The sequence below is a fragment of the Symphalangus syndactylus genome, chromosome 3, assembly GCF_028878055.3.
Source record: "Symphalangus syndactylus isolate Jambi chromosome 3, NHGRI_mSymSyn1-v2.1_pri, whole genome shotgun sequence".
Lineage (NCBI taxonomy): Eukaryota > Metazoa > Chordata > Mammalia > Primates > Hylobatidae > Symphalangus > Symphalangus syndactylus.
The window spans coordinates 13,378,324-13,397,787 of NC_072425.2; the positions used below are offsets into that span (position 1 = coordinate 13,378,324).

General features: G+C 49.5%; 1 protein-coding gene across 31 annotated transcripts in view; it reads right to left on the reverse strand.

The window, feature by feature from the left end:
- PRRC2B (proline rich coiled-coil 2B) overlaps positions 1–19,464 on the reverse strand; it is a 133,612-nt gene that overhangs the window by 98,048 nt on the left and 16,100 nt on the right. For 21 of the 31 annotated variants that reach the window (XM_063635712.1, XM_063635708.1, XM_063635723.1 and 18 more), the window contains exon 1: positions 12,635–12,847. The exons of 3 other annotated variants lie outside the window; for them this stretch is intronic. The gene's annotated coding sequence lies outside the window, so the exon portion shown is untranslated. Of the gene's footprint in view, positions 1–12,634; positions 12,851–19,464 lie in introns of those variants that run through there. 7 more of the 31 variants (XM_063635719.1, XM_063635715.1, XM_063635705.1 and 4 more) reach the window with 3 other exon arrangements.

Here is a 19,464-nt window from a genome sequence, read left to right on the forward strand (position 1 = left end):
CCACTGCTGAACTTTACCAATACAACATTATGAATTCATCCACGGTGTGCAAAGAATTACAATGGCATTTTCTCCCCTCAAAAAGCTGAAGTGACCACACTAAGGAGCCATATGAGACGTCTTTGCTTATATTAAGGTCTACCTATAAACAGTCACACCTCCCACCTTCCAGTGGTCACTTCAGGTTTAGAATTCATATGCACAGTTAAAACAGTCCCCTTAGTTAAAAACAACTTTAAGACAGCAGTCCTCTCTTGATATTAACAAGAAACAGCAGGGAAGAAGGAACGACTTTCACTTTCTACTCTATACACTTCTGGAGCTTGATGTTTGTAGCAAGCCTGTATTGTAACTATGACACGCCTGTATTGTAACTGTTACATTGTTTTTAAGATCTCAGTGAACTGAGCAACATAGTATCAATACCATATACTGTTCCAAGTTGACTAGGTTTCCTACACTGCACTAACTGCATCCCAGATATTACGCCAATCTTTGCAGCAATACTATGAGACAGGTTCCATATCCACTTGGCAGATAAGAAAACTGAGACTTAAAGGAGCAAAAGACATGATTTGTTCAAGACCTCACAGCAGGTAGGTCTAAGGAACACTCCTGTCAGCCTGAGGTCAAGTCAGGGCTGTTGCTGGCCCAGCTGCAGTCTCCCTTGCAGCTGGAACCCACAAACCGCCTTAACATGCCTACCTTCATTCCTTCCAAGACATTTACCTGAAACTCCCCAAGAACACAACAGAACAGACTAGACACAGGGCAGCTGCCAGCTACCAAACGCCCTTGCTTGTGGGAACAGACATCCGCAGTGGTGTTCAATGTGGAGAGATGGACAGAAGAAAGAACCCTGATGCACCTGCCCATGGGAGGCCCTTGCTAATTAAGGTGACTGAGCTCCAGGAGGTGAGGGCAATGCGCTATGGGTCCAAATCTTTAGCACGTAGCGCAGCGCTGAGCACACAATTAGAAACCCCAACACCTAGGTAACAAACAAGCCCCAAGTGTACAAAAGCCTGCCTGCTCCAAACCCCCAGGCCCCTGGGGAGGGCTGAATCCAGGAACCATTAATAGCTGCGGTCTATGGAGAGCCTGCTGTCTTGTGCCAGGTGCCCTATCAACTCTGCAGCACATGACCCTCTGAATCCTTTCCCAGGTCCTATGAAGGTGTTACTATCACATTTTGCAGAGGAAGAGAATGAAGATTCAAAAAGATTTAAAAGCTGGCCCCAGGTCACCCAGCTTCTAAGTGGTAGAACCTGGACTTGAAGGCAGCTAACCCCAAGGCGGGGCTTCCAGTGTGGGGTGCTGCACTGTGCCTGCAAGGGAGAGCTACTCTCCACCAGGAAGAGGGGGCACAGCATTCCCAACTCTCCCAGCGAGCTCTCTCTGAATTCCAGCTAACAATAACCGCCCCCCCACCCCGAGGAGCCAGAGCAGTGTAATTCCAAACCACATCTCCTCTTGCCAGAGCACAAATCCCCGCCAGCCTAGCCTGATGAAACGCCACCACCCAGGCATTCCAGTGCTTCATTTCTGCAGTCACTTCAACCGGTGGTGTGATCTCCTGGAAGAACTAAACCAAAGTGGGGGGCAGGAGGGGTGGCAAGTGACGCCAAGAGGTTGAGTCAAGAAGTGAGATGTGCACAACAGCCGCTATCAGGAGCTGCAAAAGCGCCAACAGCAATGAATATTAACAGCGACAAAACCACCAAGGGCTGTGAAACACGGGGCTATGAGAAAACTTAAAATGGAGGCCGTCTCTGAATTTTATGCACCAGGCTCCAGTGTATAACAGTTGGAAGAAAACAGGCAGCAAGGACAATCATTTTAGTTGATACAGAAAATCAACCTTATACCTGGCTGACTGTGTCCATCGCCTCCTTCCAGCTCCCACAGTGGCCTTCACTTAACAGGACACTCAGAGCAACTCCTCCAGTGGCCGCTTCTGCACTGTGAACGGAGCTGCTGTGTCTGATCGCTGCCTGCCCAAGCTCACCAAAACATCAGACCCTACGCTCACCACAGAAAGCCGCAAACAGTAGCTTTTGATTGGAAAATGTGCACACCCAAAACAATCCAAAAAGCCTGTTCATTTAGAAAAGCCCATAGTCCAGAAACATAGGCTCACACATATAAACTGATACAAAGTTTTCTGAAGAGAAATTTGGCAGAATTCTTACCAAAAAGCTATTCAGTTGAAGAGTCCACACTGCAGAACCACATTCTCACGCTTACATGCTTACATACAAACTGTATGTTTTTGAAAACAAATCTGGTACAGTTTTACCAAAATTGTATAATATTCCAAAACTACAAATAGCCCAAATGTCCACCACTAGGAGACAGGTTAAATCAAGTATACCCACAAAATATTCTCTGCAGTTGCTAAAATAGATGACATAATCCGCCTGCGTGGCTGTCAGGGAGCACGCCGAGACATTTTATCACGTGAAAGGGCAGCAGCATGCTTGAAGAATACAAACATGCATGCGGATAATGTGGGTTTTTTTCTGGGAGGAATCCCAAGAACTTCCTCACAGTGGTTTTTTTTCAGAGAGAGTGGGGAAGGGCCTTTATGCCTCCCTGAGCAACTTGAATTTTCTTTTTAAAAAGTCAACTGGGGTCCGGGTGCAGTGGCTCACGCCTGTAATCCCAGCACTTTGGGAGGCTAAGGCAGGTGGCTCGCCTGAGGTCAAGAGTTCGAGACCAGCCTGGCCAACATAGTGAAACCTCGTCTCTATTAAAAATACGAAAAAATCAACTAGGCATGGTGGTGGACGCCTGTAATCCCAGCTACTAGGGAGGCTGAGGCAGGAAAATTGCTCCACCAGAAGGCGGAGGTTGCAGTGAGCCAAGATCACCCCATTGCCTTCCTGGGCGACAAGCAAAACTCTGTCCCCACCACCAAAAAAAAAAAAGTCAACTGGGAATATCTAAACCATGGGATTATGAACGATTTTTTCTTCTTTTACACATCTGTATATTTTTTAGAAACATAACATTATTTTTAAAACACAGTGTGGCAGGTCTGTTCACATTAATATGGAAAAATGGCTGGGTGTGGTGGCTTACACCTGTAATCCTAGCACTTTCGGAGGCCAAGATGGGAAGACAAATGGAGGCCAGGAGTTCAAGACAAGCTTGGTTAACATAGCGAGACCCACCCCCACATCCCTAAGGAAGAAAAAAAAAGTATTACTGAAAATAAAAATAAAAGAAGTTATGCTTAAAAATATATATGGAAAAATGATTGTGATATTTTGAAAATGCCAAGTTGCAATACAATATAGTATATCCCATTTTTGTTTTTTAAAAAACCTCCCTACATGAGGCCATATTTATATGTGCACTGAGCCTAGAAGGATAAACAAAGCAAATTTATCAATAATGGTTACTACCTGGGACATTGGGGAGAAGCTTTCATTTCTCTTCAAACACTTGGCTTTTAATTTCTTTTTTTTTTTTTTAAAGCATGGGCCAGGCGCAGTGGCTCACGCCTGTAATTCTAGCATTTTGGGAGGCTGAGGTGGACGGATTGCCTGAGCTCAGGAGTTCGCGACCAGCCTGGGCAACACGGCGAAACCCCATCTCTACTAAAATACAAAAAAAAAAAATTAGCCAGGCGTGCCGGGATGCACCTGTAGTCCCAGCTACTCAAGAGGCTGAGGCAGGGGAATTGCCTGAACCTGGGAGGTGGAGGTTGCAGTGAGCCGAGATCACGCCACTGCACTCCAGCCTGGGCAACAGAACAAGACTCCACCTCAAAAACAAAAACAAAAACAAACAAAAAACCTGTATACTTCTGTAATTGATGTTTTATCAAAAAAAGCCACACACACAGAAAATACCACATCATGATTCAGGACACTATCCTCTCCCCAAGGATTTCTGAACACTTGGCCCATTCAGTCCACTGACAGGTCGGTTGGGCAGGCAGGCAGGAGTGATGATGCCCCTCCCAGACAGGCCTGTGCTTTCTGCCCTGGCCTGGAACAGAGCTGTTCTTTAAGCTCTGAACCATATGTAAACAACACCTGCCGAAAAAAGTTCTGCAAGACACAAAGGACCCATGGAAAGAGTGCTGGAGATGACCTCGTTTTTCCAGTAGGTCCTGCAGCGATCCATCCCATGGTTCTATACAAAGAGATGATCCTGAGGCGTGTCGGGAAGTTGACGCGGGCTTCCCAGAGCCACAGTCATTCTCTGCCCTCCTCCCCACTGGCCGCTGGCCACTGGCCATACGAGAACGCCTGCATAATGTTCACCATTCAAAGGGCCTCGGCACTCTGGAAAGCAGGCTGACCCACAAGCTCTCTTCCGGGACCCATACATTTCTGATTTCCACATAGGAACACATTTTAATGTTCCAGGGCTCAGTATACTATTTTCAATAGGTGCTTATTTCAAGTCAGCTACATTTTCCAGAACACCTTCCCTGACCGCCCTATACCCAGACTGAGGTGAGCCTGGTTTCTGAGTGGGCTCCTATGAGACCCGCTTCTCAGACACCTGGCACACAGTGATGAATGGGAAACAACAGAATTCTGTTTCCGGATGCATTCACTCACTCCACTGGGGGAAAGGACCATTCAATACATGAAAACAAAACTATCTACAGGCTGCTGCCCATTGCTGAATGAATAAAATGTGGTAGATACATGCAAATAAGAGAGTATTATTCTGCCTTAAGAAGGAAGTTAGTTCTGACACACGCTACAACATGGATGAACCTTGGAAATACTATGCTAAAAATAAGCCAGACTCAAAATGACAAATATTGGATGATGGCACTTACATGAGGTACTTAAGAGTATTCGGTTTCACAGAAAGAAAGTAAAATGGTGGGCAGGGCAAGGTGGCTCAACATTGCCACCATGGGATTACACAGGCCTGTAATTCCAGCACTCTGGGAAGCCGAGGCAGGCAGATCACTTGAGCTCAGGAGTTCGAGACCAGCCTGGCCAACATGGTGAAACCCTGTCTCTACTAAAAATACAAAAATTAGCTGGGCATGGTGGCAGGCGCTTGTAATCCCAGCTACTCAGGAGGCTGAGGCAGGAGAATCTCTTGAATCCAGGAAGCAGAGGCCGCAGTGAGCCGAGATCGCGCCATTGCATTCCAGCCTGGGCAACATCAAAACTCCGTCTCAATAAAATAAAATATACAAAAACTAGGCCAGACACGGTGGCTCACGCCTGTAATCCCAGCACTTTGGAAGGCTGAGGCAAGCAAACCACTTAAGGCCAGGAGTTCGAGACCAGCCTAGCCAAAATGATGAAACCCCGTCTCTACAAAAAAAATACAAAAATTAGCTGGGTGTGGGGGTGTGTGCCTGTAATCCCAGCTACTCAGGAGGCTGAGGTTGCAGTGAGCCAAGATTGCACCACTGCACTCCAGCCTGGGTGACAGAGTGAGACCCTATCTCAAAAAAAAAAAAAGGAGAAAGAATGGTAAGAATGTTAAGAATGGTGAGAATGGTGGCCGCCGCCAGTGGATGGGGGAGGGGAGTTGGCATCTAATGGGAACAGAGTTTCAGTTTGGGAACATGAGAACATTCTGGAGATGGATGGTGGTGATGGTTGCGCAACACTGTGAAAGTGCTTCATGCCACTCAACTGTACACTTAAAAATGGTAAATTTTATGTTATGTATACTTCACCACAATTTTTAAAATTAAAAAAAAAAAAACACCTATTTACAAGTTGTGAAAAGTGCTATAAAGAGAAACTGTAGGGGGCTCCAAAGAAATCACAGGAGGCTGAGGCAGGAGAATCGCTTGAACCTGGGAGGTGGAGGTTGCAGTGAGCCGAGATCGCGCCATTGCACTCCAGCCTGGGCAACAAGAGTAAAACTCCATTTCAGGAGGGAGGGAGGGAGGGAAGGAAGGAAGGAAGGAATAAATCACAAGAGGATGAGGCCAAAGTTAGGTGGGGGGCTCTCCAGGGCCTCCTCCCCACCAGACCAGGATCTCCCCAGGATTCAATGGGGCATCCACGTCTCCATGTCCCTAGAAACAAAAACTGTTTAAGACAAAAGGCTTGTCCAGGTTCAAACCAGTAAATGGAGTAAGACCTCAATCCCCACTCATCAAAGGGCTTAACCAGGACTGAGACCCCCAGAACCTAGTGGCTCATGAAAAAGGCTGCCTTGCTGGGTGCCGTGGCTCATGCCTGTAATCCCAGCACTTTGACAGGGGGAGGCGGAGGGATCACTTGAGTCCAGGAGTCTGAAACAGCCTGGGTGTCCAGGCACGGTGGCTCACACCTGTGATCCCAGCACTTTGGGAGGCCAAGGCAAGTGGATCACCTGAGGTCAGGATTTCGAGCCCAGCCTGGCCAACATGGCAAAACCCCGTCTCTACTAAAAATACAAAAAGTAACCAGGTGTGGTGGTGCACGCCTATAATCCCAGCTACTAGGGAGGCTGAGGCAGGAGAATCACTTGAACCCAGGAAGCGGAGGTTGCAGTGAGCCAAGATCGCACTGCTGCACTCCAGCCTGCGCAACAGAACAAGACGCCATCTAAAAAAAAAAAAAAAGAAAGAAAGAAAGAAAGAAAGGAAAGAAAAAAAAACAAACAGCCTGGGCAAAATGGCGAAACCCCGTCTCCACAAAAGAATACAAAATTTAGTCAGGCATGGTGGCGCATGCCTATAGGATCTCAGCTACTTGGGAGGCTAAGGCAGAAGGATCATTTGAGCCCAGGATGCAGAGGTTACAGTGAGCTGAGATCACACCACTGCACTCCAGACTGGGCGACAAAGTGAGACCCTGCCTCAAAAAAGAAAAAACTAAGAAAGAGCCTGCCTTGGGCTCAAGGCTGGAGAGGTAGGTGACAAAGACTGAAGGAGACCACCGATCCTGTCCAGAAGAGAAGAACAAGCCTGCAATCCTCTGACCCCAGAAATTCCACTTATGAGAGATAATCAGCCACGTGGACCAAGACTTACATGCCAAGATGCTCCCTACAGTTTTTCTTGTAAGAGGGAAAAGAGGACAACAATAATCTAAATATCTAGTAATACAGGAGTCAATAAATTATGGCATATCCATATAACAGCAATTGTATAATTATAAAAATAACTTAGAGGAATACACTATAACATTAAAAGGGGAAAAGCAAGCTATCAACTGTGTATTCAATGTATATATACTATTTAGAAAACACAGACATTATCAGACGAAAGAAACACACCAGCATCTTTACTGTAGTTAGCTCTGGATGGTGAGGTCACAAGTGATTTATATATTTATTTTGGTATTTATTCTTTTCAGTATTTTCCTTTTTTTTTTCAGATGGAGTCTTGCTCTGTCGCCCAGGCTGGAGTGCGGTGGCGCAATCTCAGCTCACTGCAAGCTCCGGCTCCCGGGTTCACGGCATTCTCCTGCCTCAGCCTTCCAAGTAGCTGGGACTACAGGCGCCCGCCACCACGCCCGGCTAATTTTTTGTATTTTTAGTAGACACGGGGTTTCATCGTGTTAGCCAGGATGGTCTCGATCTCCTGACCTCGTGATCCGCCCATCTCGGCCTCCCAAAATGCTGGGATTATAGGTGTGAGCCACCGCGCCCGGACTTTTTTTTTTTTTTTGAGACAGAATTTCACTCTGTCTCCCAGGCTGGAATGGAGTGGCACGATCTTGGCTCACTGCAACCTCCACCTCCCAAGTTTAAGTGATTCTCCAGCCTCATCCTCCTGAGTAGCTGGGACTACAGGCACTCGCCACGGCGTCCAGCTAATTTTTGTATTTTTAGCAGAGATGGGGTTTCACCATGCTGGCCAGGCTGGTCTTGAACTCCTGACCTCAGGTGATCTGCCCACCTCGGCCTCCCAAAGTGCTTGGATTACAGGTGTGAGCCACCGTGCCCGGCCTACTTTTTATTCTTTTGAGACAGGGTCTCACTCTGTCGCCCAGGCTAGAGTGCGGTGGCATGATCACGGCTCACTGCAACCTCAACCTCCCAAGCTCAGGTGATCCTCCTGCTTCAGCCTCCTAAGTAGTTAGAACTACAGGCATGCGCCACTATACCCTACTAATTTTTTCTTTTAAGAGGCATTTTTTTTTCATCACATTGCCCAGGCTGTTCTTAACCTAGCCTCAAGCAATCTACCTGCCTTGACCTCCCCAAGTACTGGGATTACAGGCATGAGCCACCTTGCCCCACCACAAGAAAAATGTATTTAAAGGGCCTTGTACAATGCCCGGCAAATGATAGGTGCTCAAGGAGTATCTATTGCCTGACAAGTCAATTAAAAATGCAATAAATGCTGCTTCTGCGGCCCCACAGAGAAAAAGACTGATGGTTATCTTGGAAAGGAGGAAGAGGGTCCAGACGGAAGCCACACAACTGGCTGCAGAGGTAAGAACGGAAGGAAGTCCTGTACAAGATGCGAAAGACCGCCAGCAACTTGAGATAGGCTTTGTTCTGCCAACTAGTCCTGCTGCATGCAATGCTTCACAAACCAGTGCTGCTGCCAGCACCTCGGAGGTGCACTTCAGCTCGGACGAAGGATGCTTCTCAGGTCACACAGAAAACCAACAAGTACAGCTAAGAACAAAGCTCAACCACAACTTCTGGCTGAAGTCACTAAGGCAAACCTCCCTCCCAACACAAAAGAGATTTCCCACGTGCCACCCAGAGGTATAAACAGTAATATCGCCAATGGCAAGGCCCAGGTCTGCCAGCTCCCAGGTGAGGAGGTCCAGTCTGAATGGCACCTTTGAAACCTAAAGCTAATGATAAACAATTCTATTTCACCGGAAACAAAGCTCACCATATCCCATGTCGCTCCCATCTCTAACACCACAGCCAGTGCCTGTATTTCTTTGTCCCAATGACAGACCCAAGTTTCCTAAAGCTGTACAAGTCCCAGAAATAATCTTAAAAAGAGATCGAGTTATGATCTGAAAAGAAGACAGTCTAGTTAGCCCTGCCTCCTTACATGAAATTTATTTAAAACCAAAATTACAAGATTTGGAGCACAAAGCCCATTGTCTGCTGGAAATTTTGTTTTTTGGGGAGAAATGCACTGTTTTAAAATCTAGTATAGATAGGCCCTATTTAGTACCTGTCCGCCCATGACAAGATACGTACATTTCACGGTAGGGAAGCCTCATTATTGAATTCAGAAATACATGCATTGACCCACCTGGTCTATTCTGGTTTGAAATAGAAACCAACACAGAAATGATCAATCTTAAGCGGTAGGATAATGAGACATATAACCAGCATACAGCCACAGCCATTAGCAACATGAGTCAGTACTTTGTGCAAGGCAAAAAAAAAAAAAACCCTCAAAAGTACAATAAAATAATCCTTCAGGATAAAAAAAGAGAACTGAAATTCAAAAGAGATTAGGAGTGGCGAACAGGCAAAAAAAAAAAAAAAAAAAAAAAAAAAAAAAATTTCATAACAAAAATCCCTCAGCTAAGCACAAGGCAACGGAACCCATGCTGGAACCAGTTCTGACTTGCCATTCCTGAAATTCCACTCTCCCGAGGTTTCCTGGCTCTTCCTTCCCCAGGCTTTCTTTTTACCTATTTGGGCCCAGTGGAGGCTGGAGAGGGCCACTGTACGAGATGCGACGCCCACACAGTGGGCTTAGGGGCTAAGGCAAGGGCATGCAATCAGCATTAGGGGGCCACAGATAACCAGAATACACAGGTATGCAGAAGCTCGTGGGAGAGGCAGCGACTGTCTCCTGGTCTAACTAACCAGTTAACAGTATAGAGCCAGACTGGGCCGAGTGAAGTCACACAAAAAGGAAGGGCCAAGAGGCAGGAAGCGAGGAAAAATCAAAGGATGACAGGACCCTGCTAAAACGTCTCAGTTCCACAGCTAGGAGGTCTGGAGGGGGTGCCACATTTTACCAAAAAACCAACAAGATGGTTGCGGGAATGCCAAAATGAACCAAAACAAATTCCCCACTAAAATGCAGAACCACTGCAGAGCCATTTACCAACAAGTTAACACGGTCAGCCAAGAGGCAACCTGGGTCTCAGTCCTCACTTGAGGCCAACACTGGGTTCGGTCTGTCTCCTGCTTCTCAGCAGTAGTCCTTCCATAGTCTCAAACAGCAGACACCGAGATCTGGCTGAGCTCCCTAACTGTACGAAGCCATTCTGGTGCTTCCAGGAAGATGGGTGATAGTCACCATAGCAAAACATTAGCCGGCCATAGAATTTGGGGTGGGGAGGTCACAGTTCCATCAACCAAGAGAAGAGGAAAAAATGAGCATTAAGAGAAAGAAGGCTGGGCGCAGTAGCTCAGGCTTGTAATCCCAGCACTTTGGGAGGCCAAGGCAGGCAGATCACCTGAAGTGGGATATCTGAGACTAGCCTGGCCAACATGGTGAAACCCCGTCTCTACTAAAAACACAAAAATTGGCCGGGTGTGGTGGCGCATGCCTGTAATCCCAGCTACTCCAGAGGCTGAGGCACGAGAATCGCTTGAACCCAGGAGGCAGAGGTTGCAGTGAGCTGAGATCACATCACTGCACTCCAGCCTGGGCGACAGAGTGAGACTGTCTCAAAAAAAAAAAGAAAAGAAAAAAGAAGGAAGGAAGGGAAGAAAGGAAAAGGAAGGGAAGGGGAGGGAGGGAGAGAGGAAGGGGGGAGGGAGAGAGGAAGAGGGCAAGGGAGGAACGAAGGAGAAAGGAACCAGAAAAACAGATAACCAACAAACACATACATTTCATCACCTTCCTATGGAGAGAAAACAATTCACTGTGAATCTTAAGAGAGACTCCTAAGAGCCCTAATAGATACCCCAGGCAGGCTAATTATTCCCATTTTACAGATGCAAGATCTGAGGCTCAGAGACTTGCTTTGTAAAGGTAACCTGATGAGGACCAGAATCCAGCTGCGCAGGCTCCAAGAGACACACTTGCCCAAACAAGTAGAAATTCACTCTCAAATGATTATCTGCCAATCCCCAAGGAAAGCAGTTATCCTCAAAAGGCAGGATTCCTTGGGCGTCTGTTCATCCTGAGCATCTCGTACTGTTCTAACCCTGCCTTAAACTGACCAACTACCACACACTCCAGGTCTATTAAGTTCCAGAGACCTCCAAATGCTACTTTTTCCCATCCCTGCCTCCCGAGAGGCTCAGCACTGTATAAGCGCCCACTAATGTTTGGGCCTTGAATTCCTTCTGTATTGTCCATGCCTTAGGCCAGCACCTGTGGCATCCACGGGCACAATTTGGCTCTATGGGTGGCACCAGAAGGGGCTCATGTCTGTCCTAGGACTTGACAGCAGTTATACCAACAATCGTAGGAGGAACCACTAACTGTGCCAGGCCCTCTGCTAGGCCCTTCACCGTTGCCCAAACCTGCCAGGTGAAGGGTGCACGCCCCGATTTATTCAGATGAAGCCTCAGACAGCCCCAGAGTCACTAGGTTTACGGAAGAAAGAAGCAGGATCTGCACCCCAATGCCTGGGCCTCCCCAGTCCCACCTTACACCACAGCGCTGTGCACAGACATGACTAAATGGCTGCAGCGAGATTCGGAGAAACCATGCTAAGACCGCATACCAATGGTTACAAAAACCAAACTGGATGATACTGTACAAAGCCACATCAAATGCACACTAAACCTTAAAGAAAAAAAAAAATCTTAAGGAAAGTTTACCAGTCCTGTAAACCAAAGGCATTTAGAGATTTCTCCCAGGAAGCCATTTAGCAAATGACGCTCCCCAGCCCCCCTTCTCCCACTTCCTTCAAGCTCACCACCGAAAGCACCTCCAATTCTTGCCTAAACGTGGGCTCCGACCTCCCACGATATTTAGATGGAGAAAAGAAAAGGGAAAAAGAGGAAAAAAATCCACCTCTTAAGGCAAATCCACTCTTCAGAGGCCCACAGTTTCAACAGGGCTGAATTTCTCTCTTGGGGGTTGGGGGGAGGCAAAAGAGGAGGAAAAAAAAAACAAAACCCATCTGGCAGGCCCCGAGTGGCGACATCCTGTTTATTATTAAACATTTTTAGCATGGAGCATTCAGCATTTCGAAAATAACCCTCTGGTTCCCGCACTCACACCGAGACTGGGCGGCCGCTCGCCTCCCTCCCCCAGCCGCCAACTTTAGCGCCGCCGGGGCCCGGCCCACCCCGCGCCAGGAGCGGCCCCGCGAACGCCGCTCAGCGCCCCAGACCCAAGGCCCGACCCCGCAGGATCCCGCCTCGGGCGCGTTGCTCCGTCAATTGGGCGGGGCGGGGAGCAGAGACGCCGGCCCCGGAACCCCGAGACCCGGCTGCGGGCCCGGGACCCCCGCCCCTCCGGCCTCTGCAGCCCGGCCCGGCCTCGGGGGTACGGGGGTGGCGGGCGAGCCCTGAGGAAGGCGCGCGGCCCCCGGACCCCGCCCGAGCCTGAGGCCGCGCGGCGCCGCCACAACAATGGCGAGCGCGCCCGGGCCCGCCGCCCCCAGGCCCCGCGGCCTCCCAGCCCCGCAGCCCCGCGCCCGGCGGGAAGTAGGCGGCGGCGGGGGACCCAGCCGCGCTCGCGGACAAAGGTCGGGCAGGGCCGCAAGGCCCCCGGCGGCTGCCGCCGGAGACAAAGCCCGGCCCGGCCGCGCCGCCTCCATCTTAGCACCGCCGCCCCCGCGCCGCGGCCCCGGCCCCGGCCCACCTGGTCTGGTTCCGCGGGCGCGGCCGGGCCGGGCGATGGCAGTCGGGCGGCGGTCGGGCACGGGGGCGGCGGGATGGCAGCGGATTGCAAGGCGGCGGCGCGGGCTGCTCGCTCGCTCGCTCCCTCCCTCCTCCCGGGCTCGCTCGTCGCTGCGCGGTGGAGCCTCGGCGCCTGTCTCGCCGCTCGCTCCCTCGCGCTCGGCTCCCCGCCCCCCGCCTGCCGCCGCCCCCGCCTCCTCGGCCTCCTCCTCCCGCCGCCGCCCGCAGCCTGGTCCCGCGCAGCGCCCCCTGCCGCGCCTCCCGGGAGCAGCGGCCTTGGGATCGGCCCGGGGACCGGGCGAGGGCGGGGGCCAGGGGGGAGGGGCGGGGAGCTGCGGGAGGGGGCTGGGAGGGGGGAGGGGCCCAGGGACGGCGGGAGGGGCGGGAGAGAACGGGGCTGACCAGGGCAGAGCGGGGCTCGGGGAGGAGACTCGGAGGAGGGGCCAGGAGCCAAGAGAAGGGGCCTGGGAAGGGCATGGGCCCGGCCTGGGCCCGGGGGAAGGGCTCCCGGAATGAGGGGGAAGGGATGGAGGGGGCAGTGACGGGGGAACGAGCCCGGATCTCCGCCCCCTCCCCCTTCAAAACTGCAGCGCCTCAGAACAGACAGCCCGGATTTTGTTAAAATATGTATACGGTATATGCACGGAAAGGAAGCAGAAATAATACTTTTTTCATTTCAAAAGCAAGGTTGTTGCACAATATGCGTACTTTGTCCCATTTTTACAAAATGAAAACTCATAAGCCCCTCCTCTTGAGTGTTGTGTGTTTGTGTGATTGAAAAACAAAAGGTCCGGGAGACTGCACTCCCGTCTTGGTTACCTCCGTGGTTTGAGGTTGGGAGAGCGGAGGAGGGTTCTTACTTTTTTAGACACCTAACCAACTATAAAAGCAATTTCAAAAAGCAAATACAAAAAAAAAAATGTTCGGGCCTGGCACCCAAATCATCCCACCCTCTTCCAGTCACGGTTGCACTAAGCACCAGCTGCGGGCCATGCCCTATACTAAAGCACGTGGTTTGTCTCAATCCTAACCCAGGGGCAGATATTATTGTTCTAATTCACAGGTGAGACAAAGGAGGCTCTGAGAGAATGTGCCCAAGGCCACACTGCTGGACCCAGAAGGAAAATTAACCCACTTCAGCCTAACTCCAGAACTGAGGCTGGTGAGCAAAGCTTAGTTTTTGGGGAGTAGGATTCTGGATAATTTTATAGGCTTCTTTATAATTCTCTGAATTTTCCTACATTTTATCCATGGTCATTTTCAGTGTTATCCTTTTTTTCTTTTTTTTTGAGACAGAGTCTCACTCTCTCCCCCAGGCTGGAGTGCAGTGGCGCAATCTCTGTTCACTGCAACCTCCAACTCCTAGATTCAAGCGATTCTCCTGCCGCAGCCTCCTGAGTAGCTGGGATTACAGACATCTGCCACCACGCCCAGCTAATTTTTGTATTTTTAGTAGAGATGGGATTTCACCATGTTGGCTAAGTTGGTCTGGAACTCCTGAGCTAAAGTGATCCACCTACCTTGGCCTCCCAAGGTGTTGGGATTACAGTGCCGGCCACTCTATTTTACATCATCAAATTTGCATTATTCCCCTGCCAATGTCTTCAATATTTTGCTATCTCTACAAAACAGGGAGGATGTAACCCTAATTTTTATTTTCCATTTTGTTCCTTGACCATCTTCAGGAAGGCCATAGAATCCGCCCAGTGCTCAAAACCCAGCAACTAACAAAAATGATAGAAGGCAAATAAACAAATAAAAAATAAATTAAACTGAGCCTCAGGTTCTTCATCTGTAAGGCTGGCGCGGTGGTTCACACCTGTAATCCCACCACTTTGGTAGGTCGAGGCAGGCAGATCACGAGGTCAGGAGTTTGAGACCAGCCTGACCAATATGGTGAAACCCCATCTCTACTAAAAATACAAAAATTAGCCGGGCATGGTGGCAGGCGCCTGTAATCCCAGCTACTTGGGAGGCTGAGGCAGAATTGCTCGAACCCGGGTGGCGGAGGTTGCACTGAACTGAGATCGTGCCACTGCACTCCAGCCTGGGTGACAGAGCGAGACTCCATCTCAAAAAAAAAAGAAAGAAAGAAAGCAAATAAACAAACAAAAAATAAACTGTCCGAAGCCTCAGATTCTTCATTTGTAAGGCCAGGCACAGTGGCTCACCCCTGTAATCCCAGCACTTTGAGAGGCCGAGGCAGGCAGATCACCTGAGGTCAGGAGTTTGAGACCAGTCTGGCCAACATGGTGAAACCCCGTCTCTACTAAAAATACAAAAAGTAGCCGGGCATGGTGGTGGGGGCCTATAATCCCAGCCGGGAGGCTGAGGCACGAGAATCGCTTGAACCCAGGAGGTGGAGGTTGCAGTGAGCCAAGAGCACACCACTTCACTCCAGCCTAGGCAACAGAGAGAGACTCTGTCTCAAAACAAAACAAAATGATAGGAGGAGGCTGAACAGTAACAGGGTGGTTTACTGAGCACTTACTATGTGACAGCCACTGTGCTAAATACTCCCTATAGAGTCACTCAGGTAATCCTCACAACATACCCACAAAACAGACATTACTAGTGTGCCCATCCAACAGAGAACAAAAGTAGACTTTGTGGAGGCAATACAATGCCCCCCGCCAAAGATATCCAAGTCCTGATCCTTGAAACCTGTGAAGATGGTACCTTCTCTGGCAAAAGGGACTCTGTAGTTGAAGTTAAGGATCTTGAGATGCAGAGATGAATCCTGGATTATTTGGTTGGGCAAGTGGAATCACAAGGGTCCTCACAAGAGGAAGGAAGGAGGGTCAGGGTCGGAGAAGATGTGGTTGATGAAGCGGAATTCATCATACTGACTGACAAAGGAATAATTGCAGGACCTCACGCCCAGAAATTCAGGCCACCTCTAGAAGCTACAAAGGACAAGGAATGGATTCTCCCCTAAAGCCTCCAGAAAAAAATGAGCCCTGCCAACTGCTGTGACCTCCAGAACTTTAAGATAACAAAGTTACATAAGCCACTAAATGTGTGGTAATGTAGCAACAGAAAACTAGTACAATCTTCAATACTTGCTGAAGGCAACACAGCGAGGTAAGGGTTAAAAGGCAAGCTAGGGCCAGACACAGTGGCTCAAGCCTGTAATCCAGGTACTTTGGGAGGCTGAGAGGGCAGATCACTTGGTCAGGCGTTCAAGACCAGCCTGACCAACATGGTGAAACCTTATCTCTACTAAAAATACAAAAATTAGCCAGGCGTGGTGGTACGTGCCTGTAATCCCAGCTACTCAAGAAGCTGAGGCAGGAGAACTGCTTGAACCCGGGAGGTGGAGGTTGCAGTGAGCTGAGATTGCACCATTGCACTATAGCCTGGGCGACAGAGCAAGACTCTGTATCCAAAAAAAAAAAGCCAGGGCACGGCGACTCACGCCTGTAATCCCAGCACTTCGGGAGGCCAAGGCAGGCCGATCACGAGGTCAGGAGATCGAGACTATCCTGGCTAACACGGTGAAACCCCGTCTCTACTAAAAATACAAAAAATTAGCCAGCCTGGTGGCGGGTGCCTGTAGTCCCAGCTACTCAGGAGGCTGAGGCAGGAGAACGGCGTGAACCCGAGAGAAGGAGCTTGCAGTGAGCTGAGATCACGCCACTGCACTCCAGCCTGGGTGACAGAGCAAGACTCTGTCTCAAAAAAAAAAAAAAAAAAAAAAAAAAGGCAAGCTAGGAGTCTTGGGAGAGAAGAGACCTGGCTTCAAATCCAGCTCAGCCACCTCCTACCTCCCTGACCATCCTCATGGAGAGAATGACATGCAGTCATCCATCCCTGCAAAGTGCTTAGCCCAGAGGAGAGCCCTGGGGATCAAAGTTCATCCGTTCATTCATTGGGCACCTGCACTCTGGTGCTCACTGTGCCAGGCTCTGGGGCCATGCTGTTGAACTGGGCACACAAGGGCCACTACAGTCAATAAAACAAACACAGGCCGGGCGCAGTGGCTCACGCCTGTAATTCCAGCACTTTGGGAAGCCAAGGCGGGAGGATCGTGAGGTCAGGAGATCGAGACCATCCTGGCCAACACGGTGAAACCCTGTCTCTACTAAAAATACAAAAACTAGCTGGGCATGGTGGCAGGCGCCTGTAATCACTCGGGAGGCTGAGGCAGGAGAATCACTTGAACCTGAGAGTTGGAGGTGGCAGTGAGCCAAGATCGCCACTGCACTCCAGCTTGGCGACAAAACAGGACTCCGTCTCAAAAAAAAAAAAAAAAAAAAAAATGCATGTTCCGAGGTTTTAGTTCTGGTTCTTCTCCAACCAGCAGAGCTAGCCTTTTGGTGCCTAAGAGTTTCTACCTGCGAAAATTGGGTGGGGAGCACTGTGGTGTCTCTCCAGCTGGGATCCCCAAGCAGAGAAGAGAGCTTGGCACAAAGTAAGCACTCAATCTCCATGGTGGTTGAAAAGTGGATGCCTGGCCAACTGAGGCCAAAAACATGGCTCCTGACCAACCACACAAAACACATGGCTCACAAAACCAGCCAAATAAGCACATGCAGTAAAGCCTCCAAACCTCAGCTAGCCTGGGGGTGGGTGCCCAGCCTTCCTTCCGCTACTGTCACCACTATGGGGACAAAGCATCCTGCAAGGTGTCAGAGGAAGAAAACATAACTGGTGTTTTGAATGCCTGCACTTAACAGTCGAGAAAATAGAGCATCAGAAAGTTCAATGACTTGCCCAGCCAGGCGCAGTGGCTCATGCATGTGATCCCAGCACTTTGGGAGGCCAAGGTAGGCGGATTGCCTGAGGTTGGGAGTGTGAGACCAGCCTGACCAACATGGAGAAACCCCGTCTCTACTAAAAATACAAAAACTGAGCCAGGCATGGTGGCGCATGCCTGTAATCCCAGTTACTTGGGAGGCTGAGGCAGGAGAATCGTGTGATTCACCAGGGAAGTGGAGGTTGTGGTAAGCCGTGATCGCAGCACTGCATTCCAGCTTGGGCAACAAGAGCGAAACTGTCTCAAAAAAAAAAAAAAAAGTGAGAGGAGCCAGGCGCAGTGGCTCACACCTGTAATCCCAGCACTTTGGGAGGCCAAGGTGAGTGGATTGCCTGAGCTCAGGAGTTCGAGACCAGCCTGGGCAACATGGTGAAACCCCATCTCTACTAAAATACAAAATATTTGCCAGGGGTGGCGGCATGCACTTGTAGTCCCAGCTACTTGGAAGGATGAGGCAGGAGAATTGCTTGAATCTGGGAGGGGGAGGTTGCAGTGAGCCAAGATCATGCCACTGCACTCCAGCCTGGGCAACGGAGCAAGACTCCGTCTCAAAAACAAAAAAAAAAGGTACAAGGAGGGGCTGGGTGCGGTAATCCCAGCACTTTGGAAGTCCAAGGATGGCGGATCACGAGGTCAAGAGATCGAGACCATCCTGGCCAACATGGTGAAACCCTGTCTCTACTAAAAGTACAAAAATTAGCTGAGCATAGTGGCATGTGCCTGTAGTCCTAGCTACTGGGGAGGACGAGGCAGGAGAATCGCTTGAACCCAGGAGGCGGAGGTTGCAGTAAGCCAAGATCGTGCCACTGCACTCCAGCCTGGTGACAGAGCAAGACTCCGTCTCAAAAGAAAAGAAAAAAAGTGCCAGGTGTGGTGGCACATGCCTGTAATCCCAGCACTTTGGGAGTCCAAGGTGGGCAGATCATCTGAGGTTGGGAGTTTGAGACCAGCCTGACCAACATGGTGAAACCCCATCTCTACTAAATACAAAAAATTAGATGAGTGTGGTGGTGCATGCCTGTAATCCCAGCTACTCAGGAGGCTGAGGCAGGAGAATTGCTTGAACCTGGAAGGTAGAGGTAGCAGTAAGCCAAGATTGCACCACTGCACTCCAGCCTGGGCAACAAGAGGGAATCCCCATCTAAAAAAAAAAAAAGTAAAAGGAGATGAAATTAATTTTAATAATGATTTTTTTTTCTTAAGACAGCGTCTTGCTCTGTTGCCCAGGCTGGAGTGCAGTGGAGCAATCTTGGCTCACTGTAACCTCGGCCCCCCGCCCACAATGGGTTCAAACGATTCTCATGCCTCAGCCTCCTACATAGCATGTGCCACCGCACCCAGCTAACTTTTTGTATTTTAGGTAGAGATGGGGTTTTGCCATGTTGGCCAAGCTGGTCTTGAACTCCTGGCCTCAAGTGATCCACCCACCTGGGCCTCCCAAAGTGCTGGGATTACAGGCATGGGCCACTGCACCTGGCCTAATAATGAATTTTATTTAGCCTACTATATCAAAAATATTGTTTCAACAGGTAATTAATATTTTAAAATTATAAATGAGATCATTGACATTCTTTGTGGTCACATGAAGTCTTCAAGTCCGGCATGTATTTTACACTTTATAGCACATGTCACTTAGTGCTGGGCAGGTTTCACGCTCTCAGTGGTGGCACAGGGGCAATGAGCTCTTTACCTTTTCCACTGTTCCTCACAGCCTTTGCCAAAGTTTGGGAGGTGGAGGAGATGACAGTACGGTGAGAGGCAGGATGACCGCATCTGTCTTATTTGATGCAAATCCCCTCAGGGATTAAGTCTGGCACAAGGGAGACATCAGTCTAAGGCTCAGGAGGACAAGGACTTAGTCCATTTGGTTCTCTGCTGTGATGGTTAATACTGAGTGTCAACTTGATTGTATTGAAAGATATAAAGTATTAATCCTGGGTGTGTCTGTGAGGGTGTTGCCAAAAGAGATTAACATTTGAGTCAGTGGCCTGGGGAAGGCAGACCCACCCTTAATCTGGTGGGCACAATCTAAT